The sequence below is a fragment of the Balaenoptera physalus genome (genome assembly GCF_965194825.1).
Source record: "Balaenoptera physalus genome assembly, chromosome: 20".
NCBI lineage: Eukaryota > Metazoa > Chordata > Mammalia > Artiodactyla > Balaenopteridae > Balaenoptera > Balaenoptera physalus.
Window position 1 is genome coordinate 63,834,648 of NC_138901.1, and position 22,998 is coordinate 63,857,645.

General features: G+C 54.9%; 1 protein-coding gene and 1 pseudogene across 7 annotated transcripts in view; one reads left to right on the plus strand and one right to left on the minus strand.

The window, feature by feature from the left end:
• The window catches only part of EPN2 (epsin 2), a 67,773-nt gene that overhangs the window by 38,715 nt on the left and 6,060 nt on the right, over nucleotides 1-22,998 (minus strand). Inside the window, exon 1 of one of the 3 annotated variants that reach the window (XM_082441114.1) lies at nucleotides 5,873-5,970. The exons of the other annotated variants lie outside the window; for them this stretch is intronic. The gene's annotated coding sequence lies outside the window, so the exon portion shown is untranslated. Of the gene's footprint in view, nucleotides 1-5,872; nucleotides 5,971-22,998 lie in introns of those variants that run through there. 3 annotated transcript variants of the gene reach the window in all.
• On the plus strand, nucleotides 72-5,851 carry LOC309650142 (peroxiredoxin-1 pseudogene; annotated as a pseudogene). 4 transcript variants are annotated; one of them, XR_014268711.1, is made up of 2 exons: nucleotides 72-5,492; nucleotides 5,585-5,851. The product of XR_014268711.1 is annotated as a peroxiredoxin-1 pseudogene (transcript). The 4 variants fall into 4 exon arrangements; XR_014268712.1 differs by having other exon boundaries at nucleotides 72-4,967; nucleotides 5,077-5,851; XR_014268713.1 differs by having other exon boundaries at nucleotides 72-3,743; nucleotides 3,884-5,851.

Here is a 22,998-nt window from a genome sequence, read left to right on the forward strand (position 1 = left end):
CTGCACTTCACAGCTGCAGGAGCCCCCGCGGCCACGTGTCACCTGCAGCCTGTGCGCTCCGTCCTGGGCAACAGCCGAAGAGCGCGCTCAGAGCCTCCAGGACAGGCGCGGGGACTCCAACCAGGCCCCCAGCCACAGCTGACCCGCAGCCCAGGCCGACCGCGGAGCTGCATCCCTTAGTCGACACGCAGGCATCCCAGCCGAACTCCCAGATCATCACCCTTTTTCTAGAGCAGCTCGTAATGGTGACCATAAAGTAACCGCGGGATCACATTTGCCGAGGACAGGCTAGGGCAGAAAAATTCTGGCATATCTGAAAACACAACCAGAATTCTACCGACAGTGGAGACTAGAAATAGACGGAATAAAACAGCAAATAGAACAAAACTAAAAAAAACAAACAAAAAATTCCAAGGCTGGAGTGATGCCCCTGGGGGCAAGAAGAATTCCATAAAAACATGCTCCGAGGGCCTGCAGAGCGGGGTGGGGAAATTCCTTCCAAATCTAGAGTCCCCGACCCCGACCGTGGGAGGGAGAAGCTCTCCGTGGTCCCGCAGCCCAGGTGGGTCCCTGGTCAAAGCCCACGTGTGCCTCGGCTATCGCGCTTCTGTGATGGGGCAAGGCTGGCCAGGCGCGGAGAAGATGCAGTCGGTCGGGGTTTCCACCAAACCCCCACGGAGATTCTGGGGGCTTTTCAGGGATCAGGGATCATTATCAGGGACCAGGACCAGCTATGAGGGAAAGGCGGCAAACGCCTCTCGCCTCCCCAGACCTAACAGTCGCGGGCCAGGCCAGTCACAAGCAGTAGATCCCACTGAATGAACGTACCCCAGACGGCAGCTCACACTATCTGCATCTGGCAGCCTCCTGTGACTTTCTCAAGGCAGGTGACAGCCTTCACACCCACGGGGTGGGGGGAGCGGAGGGCCAGCCAGAAAAGGAAATGTCCTCCTCACTCACTGAACACGGCATCCATATCCCAACGACTCCTCGTTGGGTAGAGAAATCAAATTTTATATCTCTATCCCAAAAGTGGGCTTAAAGAAGACTTTGCATTCATATACTGAAAGAATTGCAAAAACGAACATGAGACTTAACTTCTAGATGACAAAGCAGGTACAGTGAAACCGCCCACACAGGAAGAGCCCCGGGGTGCCAGTTAACTGGCTGTAGTGGGGTCTGACGGCACTGCCCCCATGCTGGATGACCCCTGCCCCCTCTAACCACCCCCTCACAGAGCCACCTGGGGGCTTCTCCCAAGACACGACAGTCGTGGAACAAGCACAGGAAAATTCAATGTCAGACATCCTCCTATGACTTTACCTGTTCTTGATTTTTCTAAAAGTAGAACTCAGTACTGAAAACACACATGAGGAATTTCGTTTTTCTTTACCAATGCGGCCAATCATTCAGTCTCTGGGAAGAGCAGCCCTGGGTGCAGATTACACAGGTGTTGAAATGTGGTCATTTTAAAAGATGATGTGAAGCAAGGACCAGGGTCGGGAGACATGGTTCTGGCCATCCGACAGCGCAGTCACTTAGAAATGGGGGTGTGACAAGCTGCACCTCCCTCCCGGGGTCGAGGATCAAACACCCTGACGGCTGGGCCAAGTGGATGCACAAACGTGCCACAGACGACAAAGAATTCCGTAACGCTCCCTCACCTCTGCCACTCCTCAGAGCACTTTTGCAAATGACCAACCACGGACAACATTCTTAAAAAACCCGGCCAGCGTGTCTCCTTCCTGACTGTCCTCTGTGGTTTGTCTGTGAGAACTGCTGAGAGCAATAAGTCTTCAAGAAATGCCAAAATCGGGCACAGTGCCCCCCAGTTCAAAGCAACTGCTGTAATGCCAGATGGTCAGTTCAAAGATATCAGCCTATCTGACTACAAAGGAAAATATGTTGTGTTCTTCTTTTACCCTCTTGACTTCACCTTTGTGTGCCCCATGGAGATCACTGCTTTCAGTGATGGGGCAGAAGAATTTAAGAAACTCAACTGCCAAGTGATTGGTGCTTCTGTGGATTCGCACTTCTGTCACCTGGCATGGGTCAACACACCCAAGAAACAAGGAGGACTGGGACCCAAGAACATTCCGTTGATATCAGACCCCAAGCGCACCATTGCTCAGGACCATGGGGTCTTAAAGGCCGATGAAGGCATCTCATTCAGGGGTCTTTTTATTATTGATGATAAAGGTATCCTTCGACAGATCACCATAAATGACCTTCCTGTTGGCCATTCTGTGGATGAGACACTGAGACTAGTTCAGGCCTTCCAGTCTACTGACAAACATGGGGAAGTGTGCCCAGCTGGCTGGAAGCCTGGCAGCGATACCATCAAGCCTGATGTCCAGAAGAGCCAAGAATGTTTCTCTAAGCAGAAGTGAGCGCTGGGCCACTTTAGGGCCAGGCTGCGGTAGGTGGCCATGAGAACAAAACCTCTTCTGTACCACTGTCATGCTTCAAACACAAGACCTTACACTCAGCCCAGATGTGCTGTGGGACAGGACAGGCCTTTCCGGCAGGGGTTGGGGAGGCCAGCCTTGCTTCGTCTGGAGGGAATGGACTGAGCAGTATTATGGGGCAGGCAAACTGATGTATATAGTAGTAGGGTATCACTTTTGGTCTTTTGTAGTTTTACTAAACTTGAGCCGAGGAGGAAAGAAAAAAAAAAAAAAAAAGTCCGGCCAGAAAGCAATCAGCGTGGAGCTGTAGAGCACACAGAAGCAGGAGCCGGGCGAGCGGGGACCAGGCCAGGCCCAGCCTCCCGCTCCTCAAGTGACGGGGCAGGCCAGACCGGACGACCTGCCCAAGCCTCCCGTCCCCAGGCCCTTTCCGACAAGTGGCTCAATTCCCTGCCGTCTCCGTGGTGTCACGGGCAGCCCCTGCCCCAGGTCAGCCACAGAGAGGCTGGAATTCCGGCAAGAAGCCTAGCGGTGGATGTTTCTTTGGCCTGTGCGGCTTCCCGGGGGCCGTGGAGTATGAAGAGCGGCCCTCGCAACGCGGCCCCCCCCCAAGGAAGGCAGCTGGCACACGTGTGACCCCCGGGCCAGAGTCTCCATTCTAACATGCTGTGACTCTGCTGCCAGAAATGCCCACTAATGGTAGGTGGCAATGCCACCCAGAGACTGGGGGGGGCAACCGACGGCTTCATACCCACCCCACCGGGTAGGCCCAGCGATGGATTACAGTTTGATCAGTAGAATTTTCCAGCTTGAGACATTTGGGGGAAAAAAAGAGCTACATGGGAAAATTTAGAATTCCCATGATTTCATGCTTAATTTAGACCTGGCTGGTCACTGTGGTGGCGCTAAGTGCTGAGCTGTCGCCATGTCCTGAGGAGCCCGCGGGAGAGCGGAAGCCAAAGGGGGGGGCTGTGGACCCCGCAGCCAGAATCCCACAGACCCGGTTTCAGGCTCAGCAGCAACCTGACACTGTTCTCAAAAGGAGCTCAAGATGCTCGCCCAGAGGAAGCCCGCGTGCGGGTAAGGAACAGGTGCCTGCATGCCGTGTAAGTGCAAACCAAGGCCGTGAGAAGAAGGGGCAGTTGCTCACCTCGGCCCTTAAACCAGCAGGGCCGGGAGGTCACATCCAACTCTCCCCACGCGGCCATGCAGGAAGGGGGCTCCCACGGCTTCAGGGAGTGACGGCTTATGTCCACGGTTCCTCACAGGCCCAGCCCAGGCCGCGCGGGGGGTGCACCAGAGCCCCAGAGACCAGAAGACGGGCGCACTGGGAAGGTGAGCTCTTCGTGTGCCACCCACGTGCTGCGCCCTCTTCCCCGTCACGTCCCTGGTCCCTGGAACGACCTGCCTGCACCTGCTGTCTCCTCCGCCTGCCACCTCCCGGCACTGCCGCTACACCGGCTCTTTCCTGTCAGCTTAGACCTCGCCTCCTCGGGACCACGCGTCACTCTCTCAAGTCACCACTTTCCACGTGCGGCAGAGCCCCTCTCTCTGTTGGACAGCTTCCTGCTTATGCCCCGTTTGTCTGCTTCCCCCGCGAGCGCCGGGCCCTGCCCCTCCTCACCGCTGTGTCCTCGGCGCCGAGGACAGAGCCCGACCCCGGGAGCGCTCTGACGTGCGCTGAGTGAATGAACACAGAGGGAAAGAAAGGAAAACAGCACCCCCGCCCCCCCTACTCAGACACCGGGGTTCACACCTCGGGCCAGTCTCCCACTCAGTCTCCCTCGGGATCTCTGTCACTCGGGGCAGAACAGCTGCTCCGCTCACCAAACACGTAACACCAAACTACGTGGTTGAAAGCTCACGACGCCAGAGCCGAGGACAGGGATGGACAAGCCTGCGCTGAGCACACCCCGAGGGGAGTGGAGGCCCCGAAGCCCCGCCAGCCTGGGCTCAGGAGCAGCAGCCTGGGCAGCGTGCGAGGCGAGGACGGACGCCTCCTGTCTAGCCACAGGGACCTACACCCTGCCTTTCCAGCGTGACCGGAGGCCAGGGGACGCAGCGAGGACGGCCGCTGCTCAGCGCTGCGTGACAGGGGTCCAGACACCTGCTTGCTCCCGGCTGTGCCAAGGTGAGTGTGTCTCTGAGGGTGTTTCTCAGCAGCCCCCCGAGGACAGCCTGGAGACAACGTCCACGGCAGGGGGACGAGCCTACAGAAGCACCAAGGGCCCAGGGAGAAGGCGCTGGGCAGAAGGTGCCTGACCACACGCACAACCTTTCAACACGGGCGCCGGCTCCAGCTCTTCTCCTGTGCGGCTGGCATTTCCAAGCAAGGTCTCAGATGTGCTAACCCTCTGATACTAGCAGTCATCGTAAGAGGACAGGCTTAGAATAGAAACCGAAAATAGAAGAGGCTCTCTAAACAGAAACTGGAGAATCCTGACTGAGCCCCGACTGTATGCCAGGCGTATCCACTCACTGAACCATGTAAGAATTCTACGGGGAGTAATTCTTCTTCTTACCCTCATTTCATGGGCGAGGAAGTCGAGGCACAGAGAGGTAAGTAATTGGCCTAAGCTACAGGCCAGCAAGTGGCAGGACCAGGATTTGATCCCAGACCTCTGGCTTCTGGTCCCACCCTCTTCATCTCTATTCTTATTCTGTTTAGCTTCAGACAAATCCAATGCTCAAAGTCATAAGAACAATGAATTTTTCCTCACTGAATCCGGAGGCCTAGAAGGGCCCCTCCTGTCTAGGTGCTGAAGAGGCCAAAAGATGGCAGAGAAGCAACTGTTTTCCTACCCCCTGTTCACCTGGCCACAGGACATCCTGTCCAGCTCACCAAACCAAGCGGGCAGGAGCAAAGATGCCGCAACTGGAAGGGGCCCAGCCCCGGCCGCGTGCGGACGTGAGTTCTGAGCGGTGTGGTGCTGTCGCGGGATCGGACCCTGGCGTTCCCAGCTCTTTCCAGTGCAGCCCACAAAGAAGGGGGCCTTTAACGCTCTCCCAAGAAAGCTTCACCTTGGGACATGTCAGGTCCCACAGATGGCAACACGACGAAAGCCGGCAGGGTGGGAGCCTCAGGTACCAGAAACTCCAAAATGATTTAAAAATGAGCCCTCCTGGAGGACTTCCCTGGTGGCACAGTGGTTAAGAATCCGCCTGCCAGTGCACAGGTCACGGGTTCGAGTCCTGGTGCGGGAGGATCCCGCATGCCGCGGAGCAACTAAGCCCATGCGCCACAACTACTGAGCCTGCGTGCCTAGAGCCCATGCTCAGCAAGAAACAGAAGCCACCGCAGTGAGAAGCCCGCGCCCCTCAACGAAGAGTAGCCCCCGCTCACCGCAACTAGAGAAAGCCCGCGCGCAGCAACAAAGACCCAATGCAGCCAAAAATAAATAAATAAATAAATTTATTTTTTAAAAAATTAGCCCTTCAGAACTCACACCCTTAAGAAACAGTACCTCTTTGGCTATAACCGTGTCTTCTGCTAAATCAGCCACACGGCTGTAACAACCCGAGAACGCTGATTATTCCTTTAAAACAGCCGTCATCTGAAACACCACCAGGAAAAACCGGGTCTCGGTGATGAAAGGTAAGCTTCCTCTTTTGGTTCAGAATAAAAGTGCAACTTCCCTCCTTCCCCTCTGCTGGAGACCTGCCCAGGGTGTTACTCTGCAACACTCACTGGGCTCTCAAATGTCACGGTCGGCCCAGAAAAGGCGCACCCGCCCGAAGCTCTTCCTGCCCCTCCTCTGTCCTCTTAAGTGTTTGTGACATGCTGTTGGGCATATACAAAAGCAGAAGCGCCAACCCCATGTGGGGCACAGACGAGGCACCCCTGTCCCCCAGGCCCCTTCCCCCTCCCAGCAAACAGCTCAGGTTCTGAGTTCCTCTGTCCCCTGCTTTTTAAAAAAGAAAATGATCTTACCACACATGTTGTACCACTTCCACAACCTGCTCCGGTGTCGATACTACGTCTCTGAGGCTTGTCCACGTGTGTGGCTGCGTGTCTGGGTGGCTCATCCATGTCCCTGCCGTATGGCAGCTGCCTGTGCTCATGTGTAAGTCTCCCCACTCCCTCTCCTGTCCGTGGACACCTAGACGGAGTTCACCTTTTCACCATCGTGAACAGTGCTGGTGTGTGCACGTGTGTCCCCTGGGACTCGTGTACCAAGTGTTCTAGACCACGTTCCTGGGAGCAGAACTACTCCACAGGGTGTACAAGTGTCCTCTGAACTGTATTTTAAAAATACTTTTGCTCTTATAACATCATTTCATCATCACAGCGCAGAGAGAGATGAACGGTTTAGCTGATACTAGATTCAACAAGTACTTTTCACACACTCGGTGCTTAAAGAACGGTGCTCACGGGGAAACAAACATACGCCGCGGCTCGTCTGGGTTGGGACATCCACGCAACCGAGGCAGAGCCGCGGGAGGATGGGGGGACGGCAGGGCACGAGGGAGGCGGTGACCAGGCGTGGGGACGTCTGCGGGCCTCACTCGGCGCGCTAAGGAATCTGGACCTGCCGACCTTGGTCACTCACCTTCCAGATTTTTGCCAAATCCTCCAAGTAACAGTAATAATGGTTAACACTCACAGGGCGTCTCCAACGTGCCAGGTGCCGTCTTAGGAATTCTCTCCTTCATTCTTATTGTAAGCTGCACTATTGTTTGCTTAATATTTTTCTTCAAATCAATTTTTTTTTTTTTTGGTCATGCCTTACAGCTTGTGGGATCTTAGCTCGCGGACTAGGGATCGAACCCAGGCTCTCGGCAGTGAAAGTGCTGGGTCCTAACCACTGGACCGCCAGGGTAGTCCCTAAATCAATTTACTTTTATTTTTTATTTTTTTTTCCCTATCCCACAGTCTTTTTTTTTTTAATATCTTTATTGGAGTATAATTGCTTTACAATGGTGTGTTAGTTTCCGCTTTACAACAAAGTGCATCAGTTATACATATACATATGTTCCCATATCTCTTCCCTCTTGCATCTCCCTCCCTCCCACCCTCCCTATCCCACCCCTCTAGGTGATCACAAAGCACCGAGCTGATCTCCCTGTGCTATGCGGCTGCTTCCCACTAGCTATCTATTTTACGTTTGGTAGTGTATATATGTCCACGCCACTCTCTCACTTTGTCACAGCTTACCCTTCCCCCTCCCCATATCCTCAAGTCCATTCTCTAGTAGGTCTGTGTCTTTATTCCCGTCTTACCACTAGGTTCTTCATGACTTTTTTTTTTTTTTCCTTAGATTCCATATATATGTGTTAGCATACTGTATTTGTTTTTCTCTTTCTGGACTTACTTCACTCTGTATGACAGACTCTAACTCCATCCACTTCACTACAAATAACTCAATTTCGTTTCTTTTTATGGCTGAGTAATATTCCATTGTATATATGTGCCACCTCTTCAATTTACTTTTAAACTCAAATACCTGCATTAAGTAATAACGTACATGAAATCAGGTATCACTGTTACGGCATTTGGGGGAGGGGTTGTTTTTCTATTGTTTTGTTTTTATAGAGATAAAATTCACCATTTTAAAGTGTACAATTCACACTCAATTTAGCACCCTCACTGTGTTGGGTAACCGTGGCCGTGGTGGGCGTTCTCATATCTCCAAGGAGACCCTGCGTGTCGTCAGTCACCGCCCACTCCTCCTTCCACCCAGCCCCCGGCAGGCAACCAGCAGCCTGCCTTCTGTCTCTGTGGATTCACCTATTCTGGACGTTTCACGTACATGAAATCACACAGTATGTGGCCTTTGTGTCTGGCTCCTTTCACTTAGCATATTTTAAAGGTTCATTTACACTGCACTATCTATCAGTACTTCACTCTTTTTTATGGAGGAGTAATTTTCCATCGTATGGATAGACCACGTTTTATTTACCCACTTGTCAGCTGGAGGGCACCTGGGTTGTTTCCATTTCCTGGCCGTTACGCATAACGCTGCTGTGAACTTTGCGTACAAGTTTTTGTGTGGACGCGCGTGTTCAGTTCTCCCGGGCAGATACCAAGGAGCAGGGCTGCTGGGTCACGTGGCAGCTCTCTGTTTAACTTTCTGAGGAACCGCCAAAGGCACCATGGCATTTTGTAGATAAAAAACTATTAAGATGAGTAACGTTCAACTGCTACCACTTAAAATTATTTTAAGATACACTGCTGCAGTCAAAGCTACTGGAGTGGGTTTGCGTGTCGGGGGCAGAGAGGTGGCGCCGCCGAGGCGGGGCTTCTGCAGTCCCGATGGAGCCGCGGCAGGCAGACTGCGGGGCGGGGGCGGCAGGAAGCACGCGGAGCCCACACCAGAGGCCGGCGGGAATGGCAGGGACACAGAGGCACCTTTAACAGGATGTCAAGGTGCGGAGGGTGAGCCGGTTTCAGGAGAAGGAAAGAGGCAGAACAAGTAGTTTTATTTCAGGCGAACGTAGCTGGAGGTGCTAGCAGGACAGGCATGGAGGATGGAGACGGCCAAGGGGCAGCTGGTGCCGAGGGCTGGGAGGGGCGCTGGAGGAGCCCAGGAGAGCAGGGACGAGGGCACAAGTCAGAGGAGGCGAGTGGCCATCAGTGAAGTCCAAGAAGGGCCAGGAGCGGGGCAGAGACACAGGAGAACCATCCAGCGCAGGGAAGGCGAGAGCCGAGGGTCTCAGGGGGCGACGCTAACTGACAGGGGCGCGGGGAGTCCAGAGGATGTGGCACGAAGCCAGCCTCAGGCTGGAAGAGCCGCACGCGTCCTGTTACGCCGACCAACAGCTCAGACACCCTTGTGTGGGAGCGCACGGCCCGCCCAGGCCTGCTGCATGGAGGCCCAGGCCCCCGTGGCACGACACTGAGCCCATCGCCACCACCTCCCCCTCCCGGAGCGCCCCCCCGCCTGCCGCGGCCGGCTTCCAGCCCTCCCCCGCCTCTCCCTCCTTCCTCCCCCGACCTCTGGACTGCGGGCTCTCGGGGGACAGAGGCCCCGACTGTCTGCACGCTGGGCTGCCTCACAGGGCCTGGCGCGGAGCCGGGCACACATCTGCCGCGGGAAGGAACGACTCGATCCCACCTGCTCACACGCCGCCCCCGATCTCGGCGGCTCTCCCCACCCTCACCTGACGCCCAAGTCCAGGACCCACAGACGTCTTGCGGAGCAGGACACACGGCCTACGATACTGCTGCGGTTTAAAAACAACAGCCGGTCGGAGTGGAAAGATGGCTGGCCCCAGCGTCACGGGTGGTCACCTCCTCCAGGAAGCGCAGTGGCGGCCTTCGAGGCCCCACAGATGCCGACCTCAAAGAGCCGCGTGGACGGAGGTGGAGCCCTCCGACCCTCCTACGGGGTCCGCAGCGCGCCTCTGCCGGACCCTCCTCGGCCCTGCGGTCCCCCGCCACACGCTCCAGGAGAGGCCGAGGTCGGGCAAGGCGGGCGCTGAGTCCGTTTCACACTAAGTGAACACGCAGAAACAAACCGCGGTTTCCACAACCTGTGATTTTTTCAAATTCTTAAAAGATTAGAAGTACGCTGCTAAATGTCAAAACACAAAAGCCAGAAAGAAATTAAAGTTGTTATTTTCCTTTTGGTTTTATCTCCATTAGCCAAATGCTTTTGTTCAAACAATGTTTACATTGCCTTTGTGCTACTTTGTTTAGAAAAATAATAATAAAGGAGTGCGCTTCCAGCACGGACGAGGGCGCATACGCAGGTCTGTCCAGAAAACACTGCATTTTATGGGAGAGCTGTCTACTTGCCCCAGAATACTCACTGGCCACCAGCCTCCTCCTCCCTCAGCCAGCCCGGGGTCACCAGGGGGAGGGCAGGGCGGTCCTTCGGCACATCCGTGCTTCCCAGGGAAGATGGACCAAGACCTGGGGAGGCCAGGCCCATTCACTCCGTGACCGCAGGCTCCACTGCTGCTGGCCAAACTCACCAAGGTGACAGCTGCCTTTCACAACAGCCCACTGTGTGCCACATCCCGCAAAGGAGGCATTTTACAGGCGAGAAGAGATGGTGGGTGAGCTCTGCTCTCCCTCTGCTGAGCCCCGGCGCCTGCCAGGAAAGCTCAGGGAGCCCGGTCCTCAGCCCCGGAGCTCAACGTTCCTTCCATGAGGCTGCCCTTGTCCTCTCCAAGACCGCCACACACTTCTAAGCTGCTCCTTGGAAGACTCAAGGTCTCTCCACCAACCAGCTTTCAAGGCGGACCCATCAGTGGCAGGTAATTCTCACCCTGGAGCTCCACCTTGCTAGTGACCCCTCCAGACAGGATCCTTCCCCTGGGCCCCCGGATGCCCACTTCCCCTCTCTGCAGTCATTAGTTCTGTGCACCAAACATTTCTAGTCCGCGGCTTCCAGGGCCTGGGACAGAACTGCGTTCCCCACCCCCCACTCTGGGTCAGCCACGGCCCCGGCCAGTAAAATGTGGCAGAAGTGACGTGTGTCGCTTTGCGTCCAGCACTTTAGAGGCCAGTGTGCCGTTCTCCACGTTCCTTGCCCAGCATGGGGGTGGTGCAGGCCCGTGTCTCTACCCAAGAGAAAGGACACGGTGCCCACGGAGCCCACAGCAACATCGCTTATAACAGCCAGAAAGCGGAAAGGGCTTCCCTTCAACAGAGGAACGGGTAAACAGAATAATAAAACGTGGTGTATCCATACAGCGGAACAGCATTCAGCCTGAACGCGTAAGGAGGTGCAGGCACCTGCTTGCACACAGTGAACTGTGACAACACGCCGAGGGAAGCACACACGCAAGGCCACACGCTGCTCCATTTCTACGAGTCGTCCAGGACAGGCAAGTCCAGAGACAGAAAGCAGACCGACAGTGGCCAGAGGCTGGGGGGCGAGGGGGAAGGGGGTGACTGCTTCATGGGTACGGGGCTTCTTTTGGGGCTGATGAAATGTTCCAAAGTAAGAGTACACGGATGGTCGCACAACGCTAAATGTACTAAAAGCTTTTGATATATTTCAAGTGAGTGAACCTTATTGTGTGGTACATAAATCACGTATCTCTAAGGCTGTGAATAACAACCAAAAAAAAAAAGAAAAACGGCCTTCCATCAGCCTGCTCCACAAATGACGATGGTGACCACACACCCTGGACACGCAGCCTCCGCTGCCAGAGGGCCACTGTCACCGAAGGAGGGGCTGGCCGTTGTCACCACCCACGCCCACACAGATGCAAACACGCCCACACCACTGTATGCTCATGCAGAAAACCTGCCTGCGGCCCGTTAACTTAAAGTCCTGGAAGGAAGCCAAGGTCACGGTTCTGTCCCAATAGGACCATACTCCATCCCAAGGCCACAGTCTGAATCTTTAAGAGGAGATGGGGGGAGGGGTACTTAAAAGAATCTGGCTAGATTAGAATAATTCCTAGCCTGAAAAAATATGTACATGGACTTCCCTGGTGGTCCAGTGGTAAAGAACACGCGCACCACGACTCCAGAGCCCACGTGCCCTGGAGCCTGTGTGCCACAACTAGAGAAGAGAAAAACCTGCACGCCACAGCTAGAGAGAAGCCCAAGCGCCCCAACAAAGAGCCCGTGCACTGCAATGAAAGACCCTGCATGCCGCAACTAAGAGCCAACGCAGCCAAAAACAAACAAATAAATAATAAAATTTAAAAAAATATTTACAGCTCATTACACAAGGAACCAACCTTCCAGAAATATAAAGAACTCACAGAAATTGAGAAGCAAGCAACCAATAACTCAAGAGAAAAGTGGGAAAAGAACTGTCCACCAAAAAATGTAAGTGGTCCCTAAGCATATGAAATGATCAGCTCACATTTCAGAAAAATGCAAATTAAAGCTACATCCATCGAGGGCTTCCCTGGTGGCGCAGTGGTTAAGAATCCACCTGCCAATGCAGGGGACACAGGTTCCAGCCCTGGTCCGGGAAGATCCCACATGCCGCAGAGCAACTAAGCTCATGTGCCACAACTACTGAGCCTGCGCTCTAGAGCCTGCAAGCCACAACTACTGAGCCCAGGGGCCACAACTACTGAAGCCCGCGTGCCTAGAGCCTGTGCTCCACAACAAGAGAAACCACCGCAGTGAGAAGCCCGCGCACCGCAACGAAGAGTAGCCCCCGCTCGCTGCAACTAGAGAAAGCCCGCGCACAGCAACAAAGACCCAATGCAGCCAAAAATAAATAAATAAAAATAAATCAATAAAAAAAAAACACAAAACTACATTGAGATACTCTTTACACCCGTCAGGTTGGCAAAAATCCAAATGTTTGACTCTACCTTCTGCTGGTGAGGCCGAGGGGAAACAGGCTGGTGGGAGGGCAGGGCGCGATAACCCCCGCGGCCGGCTTTCGCAAAATCTGTCAAAATGACAACTGTGTATTACCCTCGGACCCAGCACTGTCCCTGGGGAATGCTACCTGCAAATCCACCTGCTTACATGGGGAAGGACACGTAGGTACGATTGATCCTCTCAGGAATGTTATGAAACAGCACGTGGGGAACAGCCGGAAGCTGCTGTATAGGGGATGGGATTTAAAACAGTACAGGAGGAGAGCATCAGGGCACTACGCTCACAGAGAGGACGTGGCTCTCCATGTAGTGACATGGAAAGTCTCTAGACTATGCTGCAAGTAAACAAGCAAGGGGCAGAATGTGTACAGGGTGCTACAAAGGGAGAAATAAGAATATAAATTTGCTTTTGCTTTATTTGCATAAAAAACACTGGAAGGCTATTCAGATACTAAAAGGGGTTGCTATTAGGGAGAAGGGGGTGGGGCAGGGGAGGTCAGAGGTAAAGGGTAGGATTGCTCAGAATGTACCTTAACACCTTCTCAGTTCAGAACTATGTGGATGTATCGTCCATTCAAAAGCACATATATTTAAGAAAAATAAGTCCCATCCTCATTTGGCCAACAGGTCCCTTGGCCAGCGCTGGGACAGCACCAGCGTAGGCATCAGCCCGGGCTGCGCCCTCCCCCGTGAGCTGTCAGCCCTCCACCGCCAGCCGGGGCAGCTGGAGGCCACACAGGCTCGCGTCTCCCCCTTCCCACCCTCAGCGTCCACAAGCCCACCCGACCCGCTCCCCCCCGTCCGGCTGGTTGGAGTGGGCCTTCTCCCCACTCTCCCCAGCGTGGCCCAGTCTGGCCTCGCCCACCACCAGGTGCGGCACCTGTGTCCTCCGCACCTGCCACCTGCCGGGCGCCGCCAGATGCAGCCCCTGGCTGCAAAGTGCTCGCGTGGACACAGATGGACGGTGCCCTGGGCAGGAGCCTCCGGGCCAGGCAGGGGCGGCGTGCGGGCAGAGCCCGCTCCCAGCAGGACAGCTCTGACCACAGCCCCCAAGCACAGAGAGGGACACTCGGGGCCGGCCCTGGAGGCCAGCGACAGAACTGCACCCTCCCACAGGGCCCTCCCTCGGCCTCAGTGAAACTGAGAGAGACACAGGGCTGCGGGGAGAAGGAGAGGCCCTCAGAGGATGACAGCACTGGTCTGGGAACTTCCTCTGAAGTGACCTGATGCCCAGAAGATGCCACATCAGTGGGTGCCATGCCCCTTCCACATCACCTCCTGCAAGGAGAGGCACCTTAGGGTGACCAATTCCAGATTACATTCTATGAGCCTCACGGGGCAGTTTCTTTTCTTTTAAATCTCATTTGAGAGCTTGATTCAGAAGCAGTGTGCTAAAGAAGCGTTTTTTCTTTTGAAGAAGACAGTATTTGTTTCCCTCTTCCTAGTTTGAAACCAATTTTCTTTTTCTTCCCTTGCAGCGGCCTTTAAATTTCTACTGCAAGGATTTCTTCACCATCCACCGGCTGGCAGAGCACTGCAGCACTCAAATCGACGCGCACCTCCGTGTGACAAGCGCGCCAGGCTGCCCCCCGCCCGGCGCTGCGCTGGCCCTCATGCGGCAGGCCCGCCGCCCTCCCGGGACGGGCGGCCTCGGGGGCAGGCTGACATCTCCTTCCCGCGGTGACTCTGTGACCAGCCAGGCGGGCAGGGAAGTGGGGACCTCTCCCCAGCGCGGCAGAGCTGCTCACGGGGCCTCTGGCTGGGCACCAGCTGCGTCCACGCCACGGGCCCCAGAGGGAACTCACTTGGCACTGACTCGTCCCGGGCCACCCTGAAGTGACCCGTGGACACACAGCCTGCACTGGAGCAGAGGGAGCCGGTGAGCCTCGGGCGAACACGCTCCTGAGGAACTGGCCTGTTTTCTCGCCTGGAGACTCCGGAAAGGAGATGCATGAGGAGGTTCATTCAGAAACGCCGGAACGACAGCGGCCCGGAAGTTGCTCTCAAAGACACAGCACCCGGCATTCGGGCCCTGGAGGTCACACAGTCCCACTCCCTGATCTACATCATAAAGGGGAACCTGGGCCCAGAGAGCAGCAGGTGACTGCCCAGGGGGGGCCGAAACGCCGGTGTTGGGCTCCTTTGTCCAGCCCTGAAGTCCTCCTCCCCACCAGGCCGCCCTGCCTACACGCCCCATCCCTCCCTCCCTCCCTCCCCCCCTCCCCGTCAGGGTGCCCTCCTCCCCGCAACATCCGACTGCTGAATAAGCCCCTCGTTCCCTACAGCCTCTCCCTCCCGCCCTCCAGACCCCACCACCCACGGCAAGGGAGGAGGGGACAAACCACAGGGGGCAGCTGGCCTCTTCCCAGCGTGGCCATTTGAGGGTAAGCTCTGTACCACCCCGTGATGGTCACACAGGCCACAGAGACCCCTGGGCACTAAACAAAGAGCGGCTCAGAGAAAATAAACCAGAATATTAATAGCGATCACAGTGACAAGGCTAGTTCTAGTTTGATCCTTCCTACTTATACGAACTTTCCAAATTTTCCTCCATGACCATTAAAACAGGCGTCCTAAACATTCCCCCTGAGACTTGGTACAGAAGAGACACCCCGCTTGGAAATCCTACAGTGCATCATCTATTTCGGTCGAGCTCACTTTAGTCTTTGGAAACTATTGACAATCAGATGGTAAAGAGGAAAAAAAGTTACCAAGATTTTTGTTCAAAGTTAAAAGAACTAAATGAAAAAAACCTGGGTTTTTTTGGAGGGCAGGGGAAGAAATAATAAAAGGTTTGGTTTGGTTTGTTTAAAGAAACATTTGTTTCTCTTCCTTCAAATGTTAAAACCTACTTAACATCTTGCAGTCAGGTTAGATAGTGATTTCTTGTGCTACTTACTTTATTCTTTCCTTCTGCCAATAAATTATACTTTTTAAATCAAGAAAGAATGCATTTTCTCTCATAGTTTCTTGTTTCTCTTTGAAGCAGGGAGAGGGCTCCTCTAACACACAGGTGGGGTCAGATGAGTTGCGAAGACCATGTTTCAAGTGCTCTCCTTATCCACTGGGTCTTTTCTAGAACTACATTCTATAGCAAATGGTGTTAAGCGTGACTGGGTCCCATGCACGGGCTTGTGTCCTGAACGGCCCGTAGACGCTGTCACAAGGCCGTGCTCCCACCAGGCAGGCCCAAGGCCCTCAGAGCAAGATCTCCAGTCGCTCATCCCCAGCCTGTCCAGGAGTTGAGGCTTCTGCAGCGCTGGCCAAGGAGAGCTTTCCCACTGGTTCCACTGGCAAGACAACGACATAATCCACTTGACTCGGCTTCTCTGAGCTCAGACCACCACCTCTGGGTTGGCTCTCCTCCCCGACTCCATCCTTTTTGTCTATTTATCCTGCCTTGTTGCTAAAAAGATGTGAAACGGACAACAGCGGTGGCCCCCAAGCCCAGCCACATGCTTGAATCTCTGGGGAGCTTTGGAAACACACTTATGCTCAGGGCCCATCCAGCACAGTTAAAACAGAAGGCGGTGGGGATCCAGCATTTGAGAAATACTGGCTGAGAGAAAGCCAGGGAACATAGTGAAAAGCGAGTAAATGAAGAAACCCAGGCAATAGGGAAATAGAAGGGGAGGGAAAAAAAGCTGGGCCAGAAGGCAAGGTTAGAAGCCAAAGTGCAGACCACACCAGAGCTGGGACAAATGACTGGCTCTGAGCTGAGCTTCCTGGTGGCCAGAGCAAAAATGATTCACCCTGCCCACAAGATAGAAAGAAACCAGATTCACAGGAGAAGCTTCTCCTTGTCCTGGGACCTGAGATGAACACCTCCCTCACGTCCTCCAAAAGCAGACACACAGCATGACGCACATGAAGGCGTGCTCCCAACACCAGGACCAGAACCACCTGTGAAGTGGCCAAGGGTTCCTCTGCACCCAACACAGCAGCCCTTGACCCACACTCTGCAGCTGGGCTGCCCACTGACTCCTCGCCGGAAATAACCTCCTACCAGGAATCAGCGCCCACATATACACCATGCTACCGAATCACTGCATCGTCTAGCCGACCGCCAGGTATGTAACCAGCCATCCTGAGCTCAGCACGTGGTCACGAAGACGCAAGGGCACCGACTCTGACCATCTCACTGAGGAACACGAGGAAAGGCACCGAGCCCCGTGGCAGTGGCTCTCGTGAGAACACCCAGTCTGTCCCCGTCACTCGGGGGCAAGTCCCGCGCCTGCCCAGCACTCCCCTCACTGCTGTGCTCAGAGAGGCCACCGTCCAGCCCCAGACCCGCTGCTGTGGCCACTCAGGTCGGGAGGGGCAGGGCCAGTCCTCGGACGGCAGCCTGCTGAGCGGGCCTCGAGGCCACCGGAAGCGGAAGACGGCCACGCGGGCCTGGGCGCCCCGAGCACGACGCTGCGTGCGGTGCGCTTCCCCGATCCGTGTGTCGCGCTCAGCAGTGAGCGCCTTTAAACGTGCGTGTTAAAATCAGCGGAGTCAAGAGTAAGTCACCCTCCTGCCCCCTCATAGATGACATTTTCTTTCTGATCCACACACCACATCACCACATTTCAAATTAAGTACTGACAAGTTAAAGCAGCAACTATGCACCACTGCCAAAGGTGGAAACAAACCAAGCGTCCATCGACAGACGAACGGACAAACAAATCGTGGTCTACCCACACGACGGGATATCATCCAGCCATAAAAGGCATGAAGCCACTGACACTGGACCACAGGGGTGACCCCGGAAGACACGACACTGAGTGAAAAGGAGCCAGACGCAGAGGGCCACGTGCTGCGTGGCTCCAAAGAGGTGAACCGTCCAGCACAGGCAAGTCCACGGGTGCCGGGTGGGGGCGGGGAGGGAGAGGGAGTGACTGCTGATGGGCACAGGTTTCCTTGGGGTGACGGAAAACTCAGGAACTAGATGGTGGTGAGGACTGCACGACACGGAGAACGTGCCTAATGCCACTGAGTTTTTACACTTTAAAATGGTGACCGTAGTACATTTTATGTTATATGTATTTTGCAAAAAAAAAAAAAAAACTAAAATAGCAAAATTCTCATTGTTTTGCCTCAACAGAAGTGCTAATAAAATTCAACCCACATCAAGATTTTGTATAAAGATGATCGTTATTCTACAACTGAAAAAAGCAGCTTCAAACTCACAGAGTAGCAACATCAGAACTAGGATGGCTGGTGGTCAGTCCTCACTTAAAAGCAAGTGGCCAAAGAGTCCACGTCTGTGAGCGATCCACACTGAGGCACTTATCAATGAAGTCAAGTCTGGGATTTGCTCTGAAATAATCTGGGGGCGGTGGAGAGGGGGAAGAGCCTAGATCAAAACAGTCAAAGCTGAGTGATGGGGGTTCACTGAACTATTCTATTTTTATAAGTTGGAAATCCTCCGTAACGATAAGTCTTGCTTTGTTTTCAAGCAAGTTTCCAAAGACCTCTGACCTGCTGGATCATATTCTGTGTAGACAAAAGCACTAGATGCCCCTAAGCTGTCAAACCCCAGGGGCTCAACCCGGTGCCCCCCACCTGGGCCCCACAGCATGGGGTCACCTGGGGGCAGGCCCGGCCACAAGAGGCCACACAAAGGGCTCCCCGAAAACCACCAGAGCCCCAGGTCAGACCACCGGGCAGCAGCACACGGAGGCGTCCGTTCTGGTCCTTCACACTGCCACCCAACATGCCCTCTGGGCCTCCGAAATGCCTGCCCCAATTCCGCTGTCAGCTGGGGTCCAGGCGCCGCCTGCAAACACGGGGAGCTTTCACTGAAATGCCTTTGCCAGAGCCCCAGCACCTCGCAGCACTGCGGACGGAGCTCGCCTCCAGGCCAGGGCCCGAGCAGGAAGCTGCCAGACCTCCCTCCTGAGACGCAGGAGGAGGCTGATACTTGTCTCTCCTTCTCCCTCTTCTAGAACTAGGTCTGCAGGGGAGGCAAGGCAGGTGTCTCCCTCCGCCTCATCCCCCATCGTATTCCCAGTGTCTAGGAAAGCACGGGGCACACAGCAGATGTTCAACTAAATGCTGCTGGGTCGTCCTGACTCGATGGATACGGCTCTGAAGGTGCACTGCAAAGACTTGCTTTTCACAAACGCCAATGCAAGAGATAGGATGGAAGGCACCAGGATGTACCAGCGTTGGGCGCCAGAAAAGCAGGGGACAGGAGACGAGGAGTTACGGTACAAACAATACCACCTAAAATAGCACCAGAGATGCTCTGGAATGTAGAGCCTGGGGGGGCCGGGCATGGAGAGGAGGGAGGGGGCTGTGCCGGGCAGAGGAGGGTGCGGGACAAGGTCTGGAGGTGGGGGAGGGGAGTCTCGCAGGGACAAGGAAGAGGACACGGCAGAGGGAGGTAGGAAGCTCCACCACCCTGAGTACGGGCCTGCCATGACGGGACTCTGTGTGAGGCCTTGGGTCCCCAGAACAGGGCCCAGGCAACGAAGGGAGACGAGTGGGCACCACGGGAGGGGCGGGGGCTGCAAAGAGCTGGCGCACGCAACCCCATCCAGAGATGGCGCCGACCCTGGCACTGACCCAGTGTTGCCAGGCAACAGTGCAGGCCCCCGGCTGCCAAGTGTTCTGATTTGTCAATGAAGCCGCAAGTCTGGACTGCTATGCAAGATCTCCTGATTTTCACGTTAGCATCTGGGGTAGACAGAATAATGGCCTCCCAAAGATGCCCAATCCTGATCCCAGGTACATGGCAAAGGGGAGTTACAGGAGCAGATGCGATTAAGGTTTCTAATCAGCTGACCTTAAAACAGGCGGAGGATCCTGTATGATCCGGGGGCTCAGCGTAACCACAAGGGACCTTAAAGTACAAGTGGGAGGCAGAAGAGCCCGTGTCAGAGTGACGCGCTGTGAGAGGGACAGGACTGGCTGCTGCTGGCTTTGAAGAGAGAAGGGACCACGGGGCACAGACGGTGGACGGCCTCGGGAGCTGCAAAAAGGCAGGGGAACAGGGCTCCCCTAGAGCCTCCAGAAGCAGCTAGCCCTGCCTACACCGTGACTTTAGCCCCCTAAGAGCCGTGTGGACCTCTGACGCATACAACCGTGTTGCTTTAAGCCACTGCGTGTGTGGTAGTTTGTTACAGCAGCCATAGGAAACCAATACAGCAACCAAGTTTAATTTTTAACAAGAGGCACAGTACGACCCAGACAGAAAGCATTGGTGGGCTGGATCGGGCCCAGGGACCACTTTTGCCGAGCGCACACTGGGAGGGCTGAGGGCCGGGCCATCCCTGGGTACCCAGCACCAAGCCTGACACACAGCAGCCTCTCACACGCACCCCAAGGTACGGCCGGGGTCCCTCACCTTGACAATCTGGTCACAAAGGTCTCCAGGGGCTTCTGGAAAACACAGCTGCTTGGCTGTCAGGAGGCCTTTCCCCAGGGGACCTGCTCACCACGGCGTGAGGGCGCTGCCTCGGCCGCCCCCCCCCCACCCCGCCCCCCACCCTGGGACCTGAGGAACCAGCCTCCAGTACAGGTGGGGTGGCTGAGGACCCTCTCCAGCCCCACCTGCTGCGGCAAAAGAAAGGAGTGTGGACGTTCCGGGTCCCCAGCCCGCCCCGGCACCACAGCCATGACATCACCTTCGCCTGTCTCAAACCACAGAGGACCTCTGCTCACAGGAGCCTTTTCAGCTCCCCAGGCGCGGACAGAGCAGAGCTGCTCTGAGCCCCCAGGGCCCGGCCGGCCGCTCACTGCCAAGACTGTGTGAGAAGCACGGCGGGTTCCCAGCCCACTCCCGCCGCCTGGGGCCCTCTGTCCCCCAGAACTCCCGCTCTTCTTTCAAGACTCTACTTATGTACCATTTCCTCTCCGACACCCAGGTGCATTCTCAGCGTCTGACACCACTTTCTAACCGTCTCTCTCTCGGGGCTGACACTACTTGTCCCATGTCAGGAGCCACTCTCTGCAGACCATCAGCTACATGAAGGCAGGAACTTACTTTTTTTTTTTAATTGAAGTATAGCTGATTTACAATATCGTGTTAGTTTCAGGTGGACAGCACAGTGATTCAGTTATATGTGTGTGTGTGTGTGTGTATGTACTTTTTCAGATTATTTTCCCTTATAGGTTATTACAAAATATTGAGTATAGTTCCCTGTGCTGCAAAGTAGGTCCTTGTTGGTTATTTATTTTATATATGGTCGTGTGCATATGTTAATCCCAAACTCCTAATTTATCCCTCCCAGGAACTTACATCTTGTATGTATTCCCAACCTATAGTGCATAATATATATGTGTTCAATAAACATTGAATAAAGACTGAATGAACTGGACTCTAAACTATTCTTTTCTGGAAACACCATAAATGATGATATTGTGGTATGTGTTAAATACACCAGGTAAAACCTCACTTCTGATCTTTAATCAATAAAGTGAATCTACCTAAATTAGGAGCCCTAAGTTACAACTGTCTTTACTGTAGTTACTTTAAAGAAATGTAGTCTTATATTTTACAAGTAGTGTCTGTTGCAGTCATTACAATCAGGGGTGCAGGAAGGAACCTGGCTCCCAGGCTGGACCGGGCAGCTAAGGACCTGCTCCACAGACGTGGCTAAGAGCCAGCCTGAGGGAGGTCACCAGACTGGTGGGCCACAGTCTCTTCTCCTGCCCTCACCTTGCTGACACTCTGCTAACCCAGCCCCGCCTTCCCAAGGTGGCTCAAAGGCAAACCTCTGCAGGCAGCCTGCTGGTCACCCGCCCATCCTCCTCTGGCACATTCCACCTAACCTGGCCCCTCCCCTCCCCAGCAGCTCGACAGTAGCTCAGGGCCCCAGCGCCCCACACCTCATGACTGCGAAGGCCTCCTGCTCTCTCTGGCTCCAGCCTCCTCCCACCTCCTAATCCCTGACACTCCCAGAAGCTCCCTGAGCACACAGTTCAGCCTCTCAGCCCACACAAAGCATCAGAATCAGCTGAAGCACTTCTAAAAAACGACTGGCTCCCACTCCACGGTCTGGGGTGGGGCCCCATCACAGGCATTTTGAGAAAGCTTTCCAGGCCACGCGATCTGCAGGTGCAGTCAAGGACACGATACGAACCGCAGGCTTGAAGGGCGTCGCGTCCACCTTCCCGGCCGGCAGGGAGGCCCCGAGGTCCTTGCCTCCCCCGCTCGCTCTGACACACACCCTGGGGCTGGCTCCGGGGCTGGGGCCCATCCAGCCCCAGGAAGCCAGCCTGGCCAGGCCCTCACCCACGGGAGCTATGCCACGCGGCAGGCCCCGCCAGAGGCCCCCTCGCTCGGGTCCCTACTGCCGCCGCACCCCCCAGGCCCAGGGCCGCGGCCTCGTCACAGCCAGTGGCCGCGTGGCCGCCGGGCCGCCTCGGTGCTCGCTGCTCTCAGCAGGCACTCGCCCAGCAGAGCTGCTTCTGAAGCCTGCGCCGCCCCCCCCCGCCCCCCCCCAGGCACCCACCCACGCCCGCGCCCTCTGCCTTCTTCTCCCGGACGCGGCTCCCGGTCCTGCCAGGTCCAGCTTCAATCCTACCTTCTCCCTGACTCTTCCAGACTTTTCTCCATTCCTCATTTCCTGACCAAGAATCAAAATCACAACTCAACAGACCACCAGCTTCTGTCTCACTAACGTTAACTGTCTTCTCAGTTAGACTGAGTTCCTGGTGGCGAGAGCCATGGCACCTCACGAACACCCAGCCCTCTGACCCTAGAGACTACTGCCGCATACCCCCAAGGCTGACGCTGATCTCAAATGTCAGCCCTATTGTCAAGGAACTGCCCTTGATTTGATGCCCATACTTCTACATCGACCGACTGCCTCTCATAAAGTGGCCCCAAAATTATTTCTCTGACCATCCATTTCCCAAATTTTTGGATCCAAAGTACACTCGTTATACCCCATGACAGCTCTGGGTATCAAACGGGCACTCAGGGAGGACGTACTTTCAAATAAAAATGTGATTTCTCAGCCCGTCAGTATTCCTTTATTGCCATGACTTTGGGGGAGGGGGACACAGAGAAGGGGACAGACTCTGGATAGCAACTTTTCGCTCTCATGATTTAGTCACCTCAGAGTCTTAAAGAGCTTACAGAACAACAAATTCAAGTCCAAACCTCCCGGGCCTCCCAAGAGCGCAGGGCAGGTACTGACACACAGCTGTCTCTCACCCCTTGACTTGGGAGCTGCAGGCAATTTTCAAACCTTGGGAAAGTGATCACACCCCAGCCTCCTCACCCATGGTACGACCAGAAAAATGACCCATTTGCTGTAAGTCATGCATTAACTGCCTGCTGAGTAAGGAGATACTTCATATTTTTACTTATACATAACGTTTTAAAACTATCGAGTTCTTCAGCATGAAT